The sequence below is a fragment of the Rhinoderma darwinii genome, chromosome 4 (genome assembly GCF_050947455.1).
Source record: "Rhinoderma darwinii isolate aRhiDar2 chromosome 4, aRhiDar2.hap1, whole genome shotgun sequence".
NCBI classification, from domain to species: domain Eukaryota; kingdom Metazoa; phylum Chordata; class Amphibia; order Anura; family Rhinodermatidae; genus Rhinoderma; species Rhinoderma darwinii.
In genome coordinates, this window is record NC_134690.1 from 168,943,185 (window position 1) to 168,958,602 (window position 15,418).

General features: G+C 41.3%; 1 protein-coding gene across 1 annotated transcript in view; it reads left to right on the forward strand.

Moving 5' to 3' along the window:
* The window catches only part of NMUR1 (neuromedin U receptor 1), a 111,039-nt gene that overhangs the window by 25,262 nt on the left and 70,359 nt on the right, over positions 1–15,418 (forward strand). The gene's annotated exons all lie outside the window — the stretch shown is intronic.

The following is a 15,418-nucleotide window of genomic DNA, read 5'->3' on the forward strand; positions in this document are numbered from 1 at the left end:
AGCAGGAAGGTAAGAGAAGAAGGTACATCAAAGGGGTATGGGGCAGAGAGGTGGAGAGACAGGCAAAAGGTTAAAGAAGTGAGGTATCAGGTGTAGGGACTGGCCGGTGTAAGTACAGCACTAGAGCTATTAGAAGACATGGTCAAGTGATGGTCTATAGCACATGAACAGTGCTTCATTGTTTACATGCTATATAGCAGGTACTTGGGGCAAAGTTTCTAATACGAACTTATGGGTAAGTTGATTCCTTCCTATGAGAAGCACATTTCCTAAAAAAAAATTATTTTTTTTTTGTCTTCCTGAAAACTCTTTTAATTTGCATAGTGTTAGATTTAGAGTATGGAGTACTTATATATTCTAACAACTTCTATTGTTTATTTAGCAGCCTCCATGTAGCGAGGGGCCATCTGATGAACTCAGGTTATCCCAGCCACCTTACCGAATGCTAGTTATTTTTTCAGTGCGTGGCATAATTCTGGCAAAACTGGTTTTTGGTTTGGACAGAGCTGTAAGTGCAATGTAAAGGTTGTGTATGACAATGATTTGTGGCTTTTTTTTCCTTAGACAAATTGTTGTATTGGCTTCATTAGAGAGCTGAAATAAAAATCTTAAAATATTCGTTATTTGAAATGTCACTGGCGCAGCTGGCAAAGGAGAGACAAGGCATAGAAAGATATAATAATCTGACAATTACGGTGTATAGCAAGACATTTCTATTCTTATTCATGGACTATTATTGATGTGCAACGTATTTCATGACCACGTGTATAAGTATTTAACGACTATTCTCATGACATAACACTATATGTTCGAAATTGTGTTCTAAGGCCACAGCTAGTGATCCTCAATAACCTTATAATGAGTCAAAACGTAATGTGTTCTTTCTGAAATACAGAGCAGAGTTCATACAGATAACAGAATTTATGATTCCTGACATTACATTCTGAGTGTAACCATCGTTGCTCTACCTCTTTTGTCAAGTGTCTTCTCAATAATATCATTGATATGAATCTGTAAGCATCATCTATTGTAAGGACCTCCGAGCCATAAAAGAAGCTTCTCATTATTCTGCCTCAAAAAAAATAAAAGTTTCTGATTTTAGCTAGGCAATTTTGATTTAGAGACTTTGAATCCATTCAGTCTAATTGTTAAATAGTTAATTACTGAACCTGTAATATCACATCTTACATTTGCTGACCTAGGGCTATTGAAGAAATTCATTATTTAACTTCTTTACATTTCATGGACCATTTTCCGATAAATGACAACAGTTCAGTGTTCTAGTGACGTTATATGCAACCATTTTAAATGTAGTGACTTTTTTTTATAATATTTTCACACGAAAATATACTACTACTATAAAAATGGATCAATTTACCAGTACAATGAAAAACTACAATATTATGTCGGCAATACCAGTCCAAAAACAGTATGCTTCCTCCTTAACTTTGGCTTCCATCCATAGAATACATAATACAATATCCATCAGTCCTAGAGTGTCAGTATATTTATACCTCCATTTCATACTGGCAAGAAGCCAAGGAGCCATGGGATGAGTTTTCTAAGTGAGATAGCCAGGACAATAATAATGGAAGGTTTAAAAACCTAAGACCCCAAGATGGGTATATAATTATGTCTTTGGTGACTTTGGACAGTATCAGTCACTATTGTGTGCAAATTTTATTTAAAATGCTTTTAATTTGTATATATGTTTAGCTAGAGATTACAAAGAGCATGGTCTTCAGACAGTTGGCCTGAAAGTGTCACATAACCTGCCAATCATCATAGACTGCAAAGTATCATATCTAATTTTTAGGGATATATCTGCTCCTTGGAAATTATTGTCCATGGAATTATTTTTGTTTTCCATTTTTTAATTAGCCATGCACCATTTCTTCATGTAATTGGTTTTCTTATAAAAAGATGTTTTAAAGTCATTGATTTGTAGCACTACAAGTTTTTGCCAACACAATTTCAAGACAAGCTTAGTAGCAAAAGATCCCTGACTGTATTTAAAGCGGTTACGCATAATATGAATGATGTCCCTCTGGTAGAATAAGAAAACATGTTACTCAAAACTGAAAAGGAAAGGAAAAGCGCTTTGTAGGGCAATACCGTTAAAAACATAATGCGTTAGGAGGTAGGAACCCCTATAGATTCTAAATCTGCTCACCTTTACCTGAGACCTACGTGTAAATTAGGAGCTGCTGCTGTTTTCCTATCCGGAAGACTCTTTAGCAAGACTGGGATAAAACTTGTACAATATTCTTTAAAATTAAGGAAGATTGTTGGCACTGCTTCTAGAAAAAGTCCAGAGACTTATGAAATGTTTTTATAAACTTGTCTGATTTGTTGATGGGTTTGAAAGACTTCTACACGTTTCTGGATCATACTGGCATTTATACCTCTTCCTAAGCTGAGTTTCCGGATATTTTGCTCCCTTCGTAGCTAGCACAGCTTGCACACTTCTTCAGTGCATATTTTCGCACACATCCAGTTCTCCGTTCTTTCTACTATTCATAGACAAGCTTCATTCAACCCCCGTGCTTTGCCTTCTTTCTCATTAACTTGCATTCCAAATGTGATCTTAGTGGTGAGGAGATTCATGACTCCAATTAGTGACTCCTTGCAATGCCTGTTGTCTTCTTATGTGTCAGAAGATCTTTTGAGCCCCCATAGCACCAGGGCCTGGGTGTGGCTGCTACCTCTGCACCCCCTATAGCAGGGGTCAGGAACCTTTTTGGCTAAGAGAGCCGTAAACGCCACATATTTTGAAATATAATTCCGCGAGAGCCGTACAATATGTTTAAAGGGCCATTGACAGATCAATCGCTCCAATGTTCACTTAGTACAGCAAGGAATGCTCCTCCCTGCTGTATAAAGCCACAACTGGACTGAAACAATGGTAATTAGCAGTAAAAAAATTAAATAAATAACTTACATTGTGAGCTTGCGATGCATGACATCAGTCCAGCAGTCTGGCTTCTTCTTTTTCCTGCGCATGACTGGAAGCTGGCATTCTTCCCACCTGATGTTGAGAGAATGCCAGCTTTGAGGCATTCGCAGAAGAAAGAAGCTGGAATGTTGGACATGTCACACAACGCATTGTCAGTTATGTCAATTATCTATTTTATTATTTTACAGCGAATTATTGTTTAGGTCCAGCGGTGGCTTAGTGCAGCAGAGAGGAACACTCCTTTGTGTACTAAGTGACCGCTGGAGCAATTGTATCTGTCAGTGGCCCTTTTAAAAGTGTTGGTCTTACAGAAAATGAAATGAAAATGCTCAAGAGGAGCTCAATGGGAGCCCACAGGACTCGCAGAAGCATTTCTGCACTCAAATTGGGCAGTATACACAGCCCATGTTCATCGCGCCAACACAGAAGAATGAAGTACAATTTTCAGTGCTTCATTCCTCAGTGTGAATAGGAGCCTAAGTGTGCCAAAAATCTAGTTTCTCTGAGAATAAGACAGTCTTATATTACTGTCACCCAAAAACGTGGGGTGTCTTAGAAAACACCTGGTGGAAGCGGTGGGCTTCTAACAGTAGAGGACCACCACTAATGTCACAGTCCCATCACTGCTATCCGCTGCCTGTATACCGCTGCCTGGAATAGTGGAGGCTGCAGCGCTGGCTGTGATAGGATTGTGCAAGATGTCACATCCTATCACCTCCACCGCAATCCTGGAAAGCACCGGGGTGTCACTGCCTTAAGTGCTGTATACAGGCATCAGTTAGCGGTGATTGGCCTGTGACACTATTAGGCTGCTTTCACACTGCAGATTTTTTTTTTAAATATGCGCTGATTTTATCTGCTATCCATAGAAGTCTATGGAGACTTGTGGATTCTGCATCCATGCCACAGTTGCAGAATCTGCTGCGATTCAACCTATTGCAGTGTCCTATATTTGGCGGAACTCCCATAGACTTCTACGGGGCTGCAGATTGCATTCCCGTAAATATAAATAAGCATCAGCATAATGCAGTGAAATCTGCATAGAGAAAATTTTGATTACGGCAGATGTTATCTGCCGCTGATTCAGCGACAGATAAAATCTGTTCTACAGTGTGAACATAGCCATTTCCCCAAATAAAACCTCTCCCTCAGGACTCCCCTGGAATTAAAGGACTTCTGCCACCTATATTTCATGCTTGGGGGCTTTTAAATCATCTCTTGGGGGTATAAGAAACTGATTTAAAGCCCCCCAAGAGTGAACTAGCAGCGATCGGTACCTGCCGAATATGTAGTTATATTCGTTGTGCTCTGCAGCTCCGACTACCGGGTTGATCCCTGCATCTTACGTCACGCTGCTCCCTCTCTCTCCATAGAGGTAAATGGAATCTGCTGGCAGCGTATGCGCACCAGTGGCAGCACGACGTAAGATGCACGGTTCAACGCGGAAGTAAGAGCTGCGGAGCACAACGAATATAAATGGAGGGGGTTATGAAGCTCATGTCTGCGAGCCAGATACGGCCATCAAAAGAGCCATATCTGGCTCGCGAGCCATAGGTTCCCGACCCCTGCCCTATAGCAATGCCCCTGGCTGGGGGAGCAGCAGAGAAGGAAATCCCAAATACACACACAAACAACATGTCTAGCTGCACTATATTAATACACTTTAAAGGTAATGTGTCGCTAGTTAAACAGTTAGTATATAAGTGATTAAACATTGTTCTAATTTTTTTAATTTTTTCACGAGTCAGGAAATATTATAAATCAGATTCTAATTTATAACATTTCCCAGTGCTGGGCACTAGATGGAGCAATTCCCAAAATTGCAGCATCGGCATGTGGTAAAGCAACCACATTGCTTTATGCTGCAAAATTTGAGAAAACTCACTCGCTCTAGTGAGCTCACAGAATCTCCCCTCCTTTATCCTGGCTAGTGCCAGGAGAAAGGAGGGGATTGAACGGTCAAACCTCCTACACTGTGTGTCGCCATTTTTTGAGCTAACACACAGTGTAGTAGGTTTACATACAGTAGTGAACACACAGCAAAACACGTACATACACAGACCTAACTTACCTGCTCCTGCCGCCGCCGCTCACTCCGGTCTGTCCGCTCCGTCTGCTCCCTCCGCTCCAAGTGCACAAGTCCGGAAGCCGCGACCGGAAATAGTAATCTTACTGTCCGGCCGCGGCTACCGGTCCACAAGAAAATGGCGCCAGACGTCGCTCGGCCGAAGACCTTCAATTTGGACTGTGTGGGAGCGGCGCATGCGCCGTTCCCACACAGACAGCGTACAGCATAGTGGATGGAACTGGCCCCGTTCGCATTCACTATGGGGCTGTATGTGCCATATTCCATGTCTGTATGTGTCGTTAATCGACACATACAGAGATGGAAAAAAAAATGGCAGCCCCCATAGACAAGAAAAAGTTACAAAATAAAAAAAGTAAAACACAAACACACAAATAAATAAAAACATTTTTAATAAAACACTAAAAGCAAATTGATATAAAAAAATTTTTTTTCGCGACACTCGTCCTTTAACAGATGCCAAAGGAGTGATTCTAATTTTTTGGTATCACAATACTTCTGTAACCTTCAATAATGTTTACTAGAGGTAAGTAAATTTACCAAAATTTGTTTTGGGGTCGATTCTATCGAATAGGTTGTCCAATTCCATTTGGTCCAAATAAATTCGCTGCAAATCGCAAGTGCCCCAATTGCCCAGTGTGACTCCCTGATGTTTTCTAGGACTGTATCAAAGTTGGATACAGTCTTAGAAGACATCAGAGAGTCAAACAGGGCAATTGCAATTCCATCCCTAATATAAAAAAAATATCATACTCACCTCGCCTGGTCTTTGTAGCAATGCTGTGATTGGCAGCAGCGGTCACATAGAACAACACAACGTCATCTCAGGAGGCCAGCAGGGATGCGTGCGAGGCCAAGTGAGTATGGTATTTTTTTTATTTCCTCTTCTTCCCTGTTCCTTTTTTTAATTTGTAAAATGTTGGCCGGCGAACTCCGCGAACCCCAAAAGTTTTGGACTTCACCGAATCCGTAACCTTTGGGAAATTCTAAACAAATTTGATTTGTTTAGAATTGATTTGCTCATCTCTAATGTCTATGCAGCGATCGCTCTGTTCCTGGCCTTTTAACCACTCAAATGCTGCGGTCAATCGCGACAGCTGCATCTGAAGTGTTGAAAAGAGGTGGGCGGCCCCCTCAGACAGCCCATTGGCGCCTCCACACCGCGATCAGGGGGTTTAGGTGGTTGTCATGGCAGCCCAGGGGCCTAATGAAGGCCCCAAAGTCTGCCTTTTGTCTGCCTTTTGTCTGCCTCTGTTAAGCCGTGTCTCTGGTACGGCTTAACAGAAGTCTCTGAAAATGACAATACACTGCAATACATCAGTATCTAATGATCGCTGGTTCAAGTCCCCTAGGGGGACTAATAAAATGAGTAAAAAAAGTTTAATAAACTTATTAGTAGTGAAAAAATATATATATATTAAAATATTTTTTTTTTTTACTCTAAAGTAATGTAAAAAATAAAAAACATAAACAAAATTGGTATCGCTGCGTCCGTAAAAGTCCAGAATATTACAATATACCGTTGCTTCATTTAAAACAAAAAATGTAAACCGCCAAAATCGCTGTTTTTTTTGTCACCTTAGCTCGCACATTTTTTTTTAATATAAAGTACCAAAAAGTAACAAATAATGGTACCAATAAAAACTACAGCTCGTCTTGCAAAAAATAAGCCCTCACTCCGCTCAATCCACGGAAAAATGAAAAAGTTATGGCTCTCAGAATGTGGTGAAACAAAATATTATAAAATATAAAAAACATATATAAATTTGGTATCAACGTAATTGTATTGAGCCACAGAATAGACTTAAGTTGTCGTCTTTATCGCTTTAACGGTGAAAGCTGTAAAAACGGAAAACAAAAAACAATGTAGGAATCAAATTTTTTGCCAATTTCAGCCCGCAAAGAATATTTTTTGCAGTTCCCAGTACATTATATGGTACGTTAAATGGTGCCATTAGAAACTACAACTGCTCCCGCAAACAACAAGCCATCATGCCACTCTATTGATGGAAAAATAAAAAACTTATGCTCTTGGTACGCGGGGAGGGAGAAAATAAAATGAAAAAATAAAAAATGGCTCGGTCCTTAAGGGGTTAAAGCTTTAATCGCAGGATCTATCATAGTGTGAAACTGACTGAGACTATTGCTTATAACTTTTCTCCCAGTGTGATGTTTGGCCCTGGATCCTTTATAACTTGGCTATAAATTTTAAAATACAATTTTTATTTCTGACTATCCATTTGAGCAGTGTTTATTGATGATGTTGTAATACTGCGAAGAAGAAAAATTAGTTTAAACAGGATTTACTCATCAAGAAATAGAGGACCAAAATATAAAAACATTTAAATATGCAGCGATCAGCTTTAACATTGAAAGCACCTGCCTAATATTGTCTAGGCTCCACTTGTTCTGCCAAAACCACTCTGACCCATCGAGGCATGGACATCACAAGACCTCTGAATGTGTCTGGTGGTATCTGGCCCCAAGACATTAGAAAGTCCTGTATCACGTTTGGGTGCGTGGACCCACTGGCTCGTACCGCCTTGATGGTATGGCAGCTGGCCAACAGGACACAGGTCACAGTCTATAGTTCATATAGTGTACCTGTGGCAGCTCGGACAGAAGCAATGACAGGCTCGGCTGGGACATAGGCAGCAGGCAGACGTCAGGCGTGGTGTAGCAGGACAGGCGTGGTATATAGCACAGCACGACTACAGCTGAGCACGGCACTTGACAAGATAGCACGGGATACAGGTACAGGAACAGGGGACACTGGGAACTGGAAAACACTAGGAGACCATTTGCTTAGACAAACTTAGGGTACGACAACAACGCTCAGGCATGGGAGGAAGGGGCTGAGCCCTTCTTATAGTCCAGCGTGCTCATGGGCTAATTTTACATTAACTTCAAGTGCAGGCAAGAGCGTGTGCGCGCACCCTATGGGACCCGTCTGAGGTAAGCGGAAGTGAGCGCTGGTGTCTCCTGAGGAGGAGACTGGGGCCAGCGCTCGCAGACCCATGGCTGCGGCCATCAGGAGGTGAGCAAGCCTTACGGCCCGCGGCCATGGACATGACATCCTGTAAGTTGTGAGGTGGGGGCTCCATGAATCGGACTTGTTTTTCTAGCACATCCCACAGAAGCTCAATCAGATTGAGATCTGGGGAATTTAGAGGCCAAGTCAACACCTTGTACTCTTTATTATGTTCCTCAAACCGTTTCTGAACAATTTTTGCAATGTAGCAGGGTGTATTATACTGCTGGAAGAGGCCACTGTCATTAGGGAATACAATTACCATGAAGGGGTGTACTTGGTGTGCAACAATGTTTAGGTAGGTGGAACGTTTCAAAGTTTCATCAACATGAATGCCAGGACCCAAGAATTACCAGCAGACCATTGCCCTGAGCATTATACTGCCTCTGCTGGCTTGCCTTCTTCCCATAGTACATCCTGGTGCCATCTCTTTCCTAAGTAAGTGATGAACATACACCGTGCCGTCCACATGATGTAAAAGAAGATGGATTTATTAGACCAGGCCACCTTCTTCCATTGCTCCATGGTCCAGTTCTGATGCTCATGTGTCCAATGTGGGCGTTTGCGGCAGTGGACAGGGTCAGCATGGGCAGCATGAGCACTGTAACTGGTCTGTGGCAGGCTGCGATGTAATGTGTGTTCTGACACCTTTCTATCATATCCAGAATTAACTATTTTTGCAGTTTGTCCTACAGTAGCTCTTCCATCACATTGGACCAGAGAGGCTATACTTGGCTCCCCACACACATCAATGAACCTTGGGCAACGGAAACCTTGTCGGTGGTACATTAGTTGTCCTTCCCTGGACCACTTTTCGTAGACACTAACCAATTCATACCAGGAACACCCCACAAAACCTGCTGTTTTGGAGATGCTCTGACCCAGTGATCTATCCATCGCAATTTGGCCATTGTCTGTAAAGGATCTGGCAGGCACAGCTTCGGGGTTAACGCCCATAGATAATCAGTCTGCACCTGCTTCCATGTCTGTGAGACTGACTCCATCTTCCACCACTCAGGGTGGCAGGCTTAGGAGTGGGAGAACCTATCACAGCCTGGCCAGACGGAGCTAGCTCCCGCCCTCTGTCTATTTATACCTGCCTTTCCTGTTCCTCCTTTGCTTGTGATTCTTCTCGTTTGGTTTCCTGGCCCTGCTGCAGCTTCTTGTACCATTGTCCTTGCTTCATATTGACCCCGGCTTGCTGACTACTCTCCTGCTCTGCGTTTGGTACCTCGTACACTCCTGGTTTGACTCGGCTTGTTTACTACTCTTCTGCTCTGCGTTTGGCACCTCGTACTCTCCTGGTTTGACTCGGCTTGTTCACTTCTCTTGTTGCTCACGGTTTTGCCGTGGGCAACTGCCCCTTTCTCCCCCTAGCTCTGTGTACCCTTGTCTGTTTGTCTGTCGTGCACTTATTGAGCGTAGGGACCGTCGCCCAGTTGTACCCCGTCGCCTAGGGCGGGTCGTTGCAAGTAGGCAGGGACTGAGTGGTGGGTAGATTAGGGCTCACTTGTCTGTCTCCCCACCCCCGTCATTACATAGTCAAAGTCACTTAGATCCTTACACCTGTCCAAAATTCAAAAATGTCCCCTCTTATTTAGTAATAAGCTCTGGACTTCAGCTGAAGTTGGAAGCAGTATAGTCTCCCTAGATTTTGAATACTCTGAGATTCCCTATTTCTAAGCTCCGATAACCCACTCTGAGAAGGGAGACTGGGTTACATAGTTACATAATTTGTACGGTTGAAAAAAGACACATGTCCATCAAGTCCAACCAAGTGATGGGAAAGGGGAAGTAAAACATTTCTACACATAGGAGCTAATATTTTTTTGTTCTAGGAAATTAGCTAAGACTTTTTTAAAGCCATCTACTGTCCCTGCTGTGACCAGCTCCTGCGGTAGTCTATTCCATAAATTCACCATTCTCACAGTAAAGAAGGCTTGTCGCCTCTGCAGGTTGAACCTTTCTTTTTCCAGACGGAGGGAGTGCCCCCTTGATTTTTGAGGGGGTTTTACATGGAAAAGGATTTCACCATATTTTTTGTCTGTGCCATTTATATATTTATATAAGTTAATCATGTCCCCCCTTAGTCGTCTCTTTTCAAGGCTAAATAGGTTTAGTTCTTTTAATCTTTCCTCATAACTTAGATTCTCCATGCCCCTTATTAGCTTCGTTGCTCTTCTTTGTATTTTTTCTAACTCCAGGGCATCCTTTCTATGAACTGGAACCCAGAACTGGACTGCATATTCTAGATGAGGCCTCACTAATGCTTTGTAAAGTGGTAATATTATCTCCTTGTCCCGCGAGTCCATGCCTCTTTTAACCCCTACGCGCACCAGGACGCAACTGTACGTCAATGTGGCCAGTGTCTCAAGGCACAGGGACTCACAGTTACTGCGTGGTTCCCGGTGCACACTGTCGGCGACTCCACTGTATGCCGATCAGCGGCTTATTTCCGCTGATTCCGGCAATTAACCCCTTGATTGCGGTGATCGATTGCAATCACCGCATTCAGGGGTTTCTAGCTCATCGGCAGACCTCACAATTAAATCGTGAGGTTTGCAGATGGCTAGCATGGCGATCGGAGGCCAAGTAATGGCCTCCGTGTCTGCCATGTACGGAAGCCTATCAAGGATCAGCCTCCTGATAGACTTCCTGTCAGAGTGACAGGACGTCACTGCCGTTCGCGATGCACACTGTCGATGACAGTGTCTGTGACAGTGTCGGCGACAGTGTGCATCGAGAACCGGGAGGTCAGCTGTCCCTGACAGCTGACACTCCACTAGTTGCCGATCAGCGGCTCATTGCCGCTGATTTCGGCAATTAACCCATTACATGCGGGGCTCAATTGCGATCTCCGCATGTAGGGGGTTTGTAGCACATTAGCAGCCCCCATGCAATTGTGGGGGCTGCTGATGCTTGTGATGGCACCCGGGGGCCATACAACGGCCCCCGGGTCTGCCATGTATGCAAGCCTATGAGGATCAGCCTCTGGCTGGTCCTCGTAGACTAACTGTCAGAGTGACTGTGACGTCACAATGATAGTTGGAATACGTTACACTACCTAGGTAGTGTAATGTATTCTAGCAGCGATTAGAGCTGCAGGTAAAAAAAGAAAGTGTAAAAAAGTAAAGAAAAAAAAAAAAAGTTAATAAAATTGTTTTACAAAAGTGTAAAAATAAAAGATATTTTTTTCCTATAATAAGTCTCTTATTATAGGGAAAATATGAAACCGCTAAAAAACACTACACATATTTGGTATCAGCGCGTTCGTACCCTCCCAATCTATAAAACTATAATGTTATTTTTACCGCACGGGGAGCGCCGCAAAAAAATAAACTAAAAACAATGCCAGAATTACTATTTTTTGGTCACCACCCCTCACAAAATATAGAATAAAAAGTTAGCAAAAAGTCGCATGTACCCGAAAATAGTACGAATAAAAACTACAACCTGTCCCGCAAAAAACAAGCCCTTACATCGCTTTTTTGACTGAAAAATAAAAAAAGTTACGGCTCTCAGAATATGGTGACAGAAAATAAATAATTTTTATAAAGAAGTGATTTTATTGTGCAAACGCTGCAAAACATAAAAAAAACTATATACATATGGTATCGCCGTAATCGTACCGACCCACAGAATAAAAGTAAAATTGTCATTTATAGCGCATTATGAACGCCGTAAGAAATAAAGAATTTAAAACGCCAAAATCACTGTTTTTGGCCACCTAAGCTCTAAATAAAATGTAATAAAAAGTGATCAAAAATTTGCATTTACCAAAAAATGGTACCAAGAAAAACTATAGCTCATCCTGCCAAAAATAAGCCCTCACACCACTCAATTAATGGAAAAATAAAAAAGTTATGCCGTTTGGAAGGCGGGGAGTGAAAAACTAAAATGAAAAAGCAAAAAAGGATCAGTCCTGCAAAGGTTAATTAATTTCTATTAAAAAAATAAATTATTACCACATGTGGGGTATTGTCGTACTCGGGAGAGATTGCGTTACAAATTTAGGGTGACTTTTTCTCCTTTATCCCTTGTGAAAATGAAAAAATTCAACATTCTAGTGGACAAAAATGTTTATATTCATTTTCACGGCCTAATTCTACCAAATTCTGCAAAAGACCTGTGTGGTATAAATGCTTACTAAACCCCTAGAACAATTCCTTGAGGGGGTCTAGTTTTCAAAATGGGGTCACTTTTGGGGTGTTTCCACTATTTTGTTCCCTCCAGGGGGTTGCAATTGCGATATGGCACTAAAAACCAATCCAGCAAAATCTGTGCTCCAAAATCCAAATGGTGCTCCCTCCCTTCTGAGCGCTGCCGTGGATCCAAACAGCAGTTTATTACCACATATGGGGTATTTCCGTAATCGGGAGAAGATGCTTTATAAATGTTGGGGTGAATTTTCTTCTTTATTCCTTGTAAATATTAAAAATGTCTATGTTATTTCAGAAAAAAAATAGATTTTCATTTTCACAGACTAACTCCAATAAATATAGCAAAATACCTGTGGGGTCAAAGTGCTAACTATACCACTAGATAAATTCCTTGAGGGGTCTAGTTTGCAAAATGGGGTCACTTTTGGGGAATTTCCACACTTTTGGCACCACAAGACCTCTTCAAACTCGACATGGTGCCTAAAATATAATCTAAAAATAAGCAGGCCCCAAAATCCACTAGGTGCTCCTTTGCTTCGGAGGCCGGTGTTTCGGTCCATTACCGCACTAGGGCCACATGTGGGATAGTCTTAAAAACTGCAGGACCTGGGCAATAAATATTGAGTTGTATTTCTCTGGTAAAACCTTCTGTGTTATACAATTTTTTTTATTACAAATGAATTTCGGCAAAAAACAGGAGAAATTTGTAAATTTCCCCTCTACTTTGCTTTATTTCCTGTGAAACGCCTAAAGGGTTAAAATACTTTCTGAATGCTGTTTTGAATTTTTTGAGGGGTTCAGTTTTTAAAATGGGGTGATTTATTTGGGTATTATAATATATAAGGCCCTCAAAACCACTTCAGAACTGAACTGGCCCCTGTAAAAATAGCCTTTTGAAATTTTCTTGAAAATGTGAGAAATTGCTGCTAAAGTTCTAAGCCTTGTAACGTCCTAGAAAAATAAAAGGATGTTCAAAAAATGATGCAAATATAAAGTACACATATGGGAAATGGTAACTAGTGACTATTTTGTGTGGTATTACTATCGGTTTTACAAGCAGATATATTTAAATTTAGAAAAATGCACATTTTTGCACATTTTCTCAAAATTTGGGTGTTTTTCACAAATAAATATTGAATTTATCGACCAAATTTTTCCACTATCATAATGTACAATATGTCACAAGAAAACAGTCTCAGAACCGCTTGGATAAGTAAAAGCATTCTGGCGTTATTACCACATAAAGTGACACGTCAGATTTGAAAAAATCGGCTGTGCCACAAGGCCAAAACAGGCTGCGTCCTAAAGGGGTTAATACACGACAATATCTTGCTGGCCCTTGAAGCAGCTGATTGACATTGTATGCTGTTATTTAGTTTATGATTTACAAGTACACCCAGATCCTTCTCAACAAGTGACTCCCCCCCCCGTGTAGCTCCCCCTAGGACATATGATGCATGCATGTTGTTCGTACCCAGGTGCATAACTTTACATTTATCTACATTAAACTTCATCTGCCAAGTGGACGCCCAAACACTCAGTTTGTTTAAATCCGCTTGCAATTCACGAACATCTTCCATAGTCTGAACTATATTACATAGCTTGGTGTCATCTGCAAAAATAGAAATAGTGCTATTAATCCCATCCTCTATATCATTAATAAATAAGTTGAATAATAGTGGTCCCAGCACTGAACCCTGGGGTACACCACTTATAACCGGTGACCATTCAGACCATTCATTGACCACAACTCTCTGGATATGGTCCTTGAGCCAATACTCAATCCAATTACAAACTATACTTTCTAAACCTATAGTCCTTAATTTACCCATTAGACGTCTATGGGTGACAGTGTCAAATGCCTTTGCAAAGTCCAAAAACACTATATCCACAGCGGCCCCTCTGTCTAGGCTTCTGCTCACCTCTTCATAAAAACAAATCAGGTTGGTTTGACAGCTTCTGTCCTTAGTAAAGCCGTGCTGGCCGTCACTTATAATACTATTTATTGCCACATAATTCTTTATATAGTCCCTTAATAGCCCCTCAAACATTTTCCCCACAATTGATGTTAAGCTTACTGGTCTATAATTACCCGGCGAAGGCCTAGAGCCGTTTTGGAAAATAGGCACCACATTTGCCCTGCGCCAGTCCCTTGGCACTATACCAGTCACAAGAGAATCTCTAAATATTATGAAGAGGGGGACAGAAATAACTGAACTAAGCTCTTTAAGAACTCTAGGGTGTAACCCATCTGGTCCCGGGGCCTTATGTATGTTTATTTTATTCAATTTAGCTTGCACCATATCTACATTCATCCAATTCAGTATATCAACTGATATATTAACACCACTGGCAGCGGCTACATCAGCTGCTCTTTCTTCTGTTGTATATATAGAGCGGAAGAACCCATTTAGTAACTCTGCCTTCTCTTGATCCCTGTGACCAATTCCCCATTAACACTATCTAGGGGTCCTAAATGTTCAGACCTTGGCTTTTTTGCATTTATATGCTTGAAGAATTTTTTGGGATTTGTTTTACTATCCTTGGCCACCTGCCTTTCATTTTGTATTTTTGCTGATTTTATTACCTTTTTACAGATTTTATTAAGTTCTTTATATTTTACAAAGGCTACAGCTGTACACTCAGATTTGTATTTTTCAAATGCCCTTTTGTCATATATTGCCCTTTTTAGAGAAGGTGTAAGCCATGTGGGGTTTAATTTTAGTCGTTTATACTTGTTACCTATAGGAATACATTTTGCACTACAGGGTGGGCCATTTATATGGATACACCTAAATAAAATGGGAATGGTTGGTGATATTAACTTCCTGTTTGTGGCACATTAGTATATGGGAGGGGGGAAACTTTTCAAGCTGGGTGTTGACCATGGCGGCCATTTTGAAGTCGGCCATTTTGTATCCAACTTTAGTTTTTTCAATGGGAAGAGGGTCATGTGACACATCAAACTTATCGAGAATTTCACAAGAAAAACAATGGTGTGCTTAGTTTTAACGTTACTTTATTCTTTCATGAGTTATTTACAAGTTTCTGACCACTTATAAAATGTGTTCAAATTGCTGCCCATTGTGTAGGATTGTCAATGCAACCCTTTTCTCCCACTCTTCACACACTGATAGCAACACCGCAGAAGAAATGCTAGCACAGGCTTCCCGTATCCGTAGTTT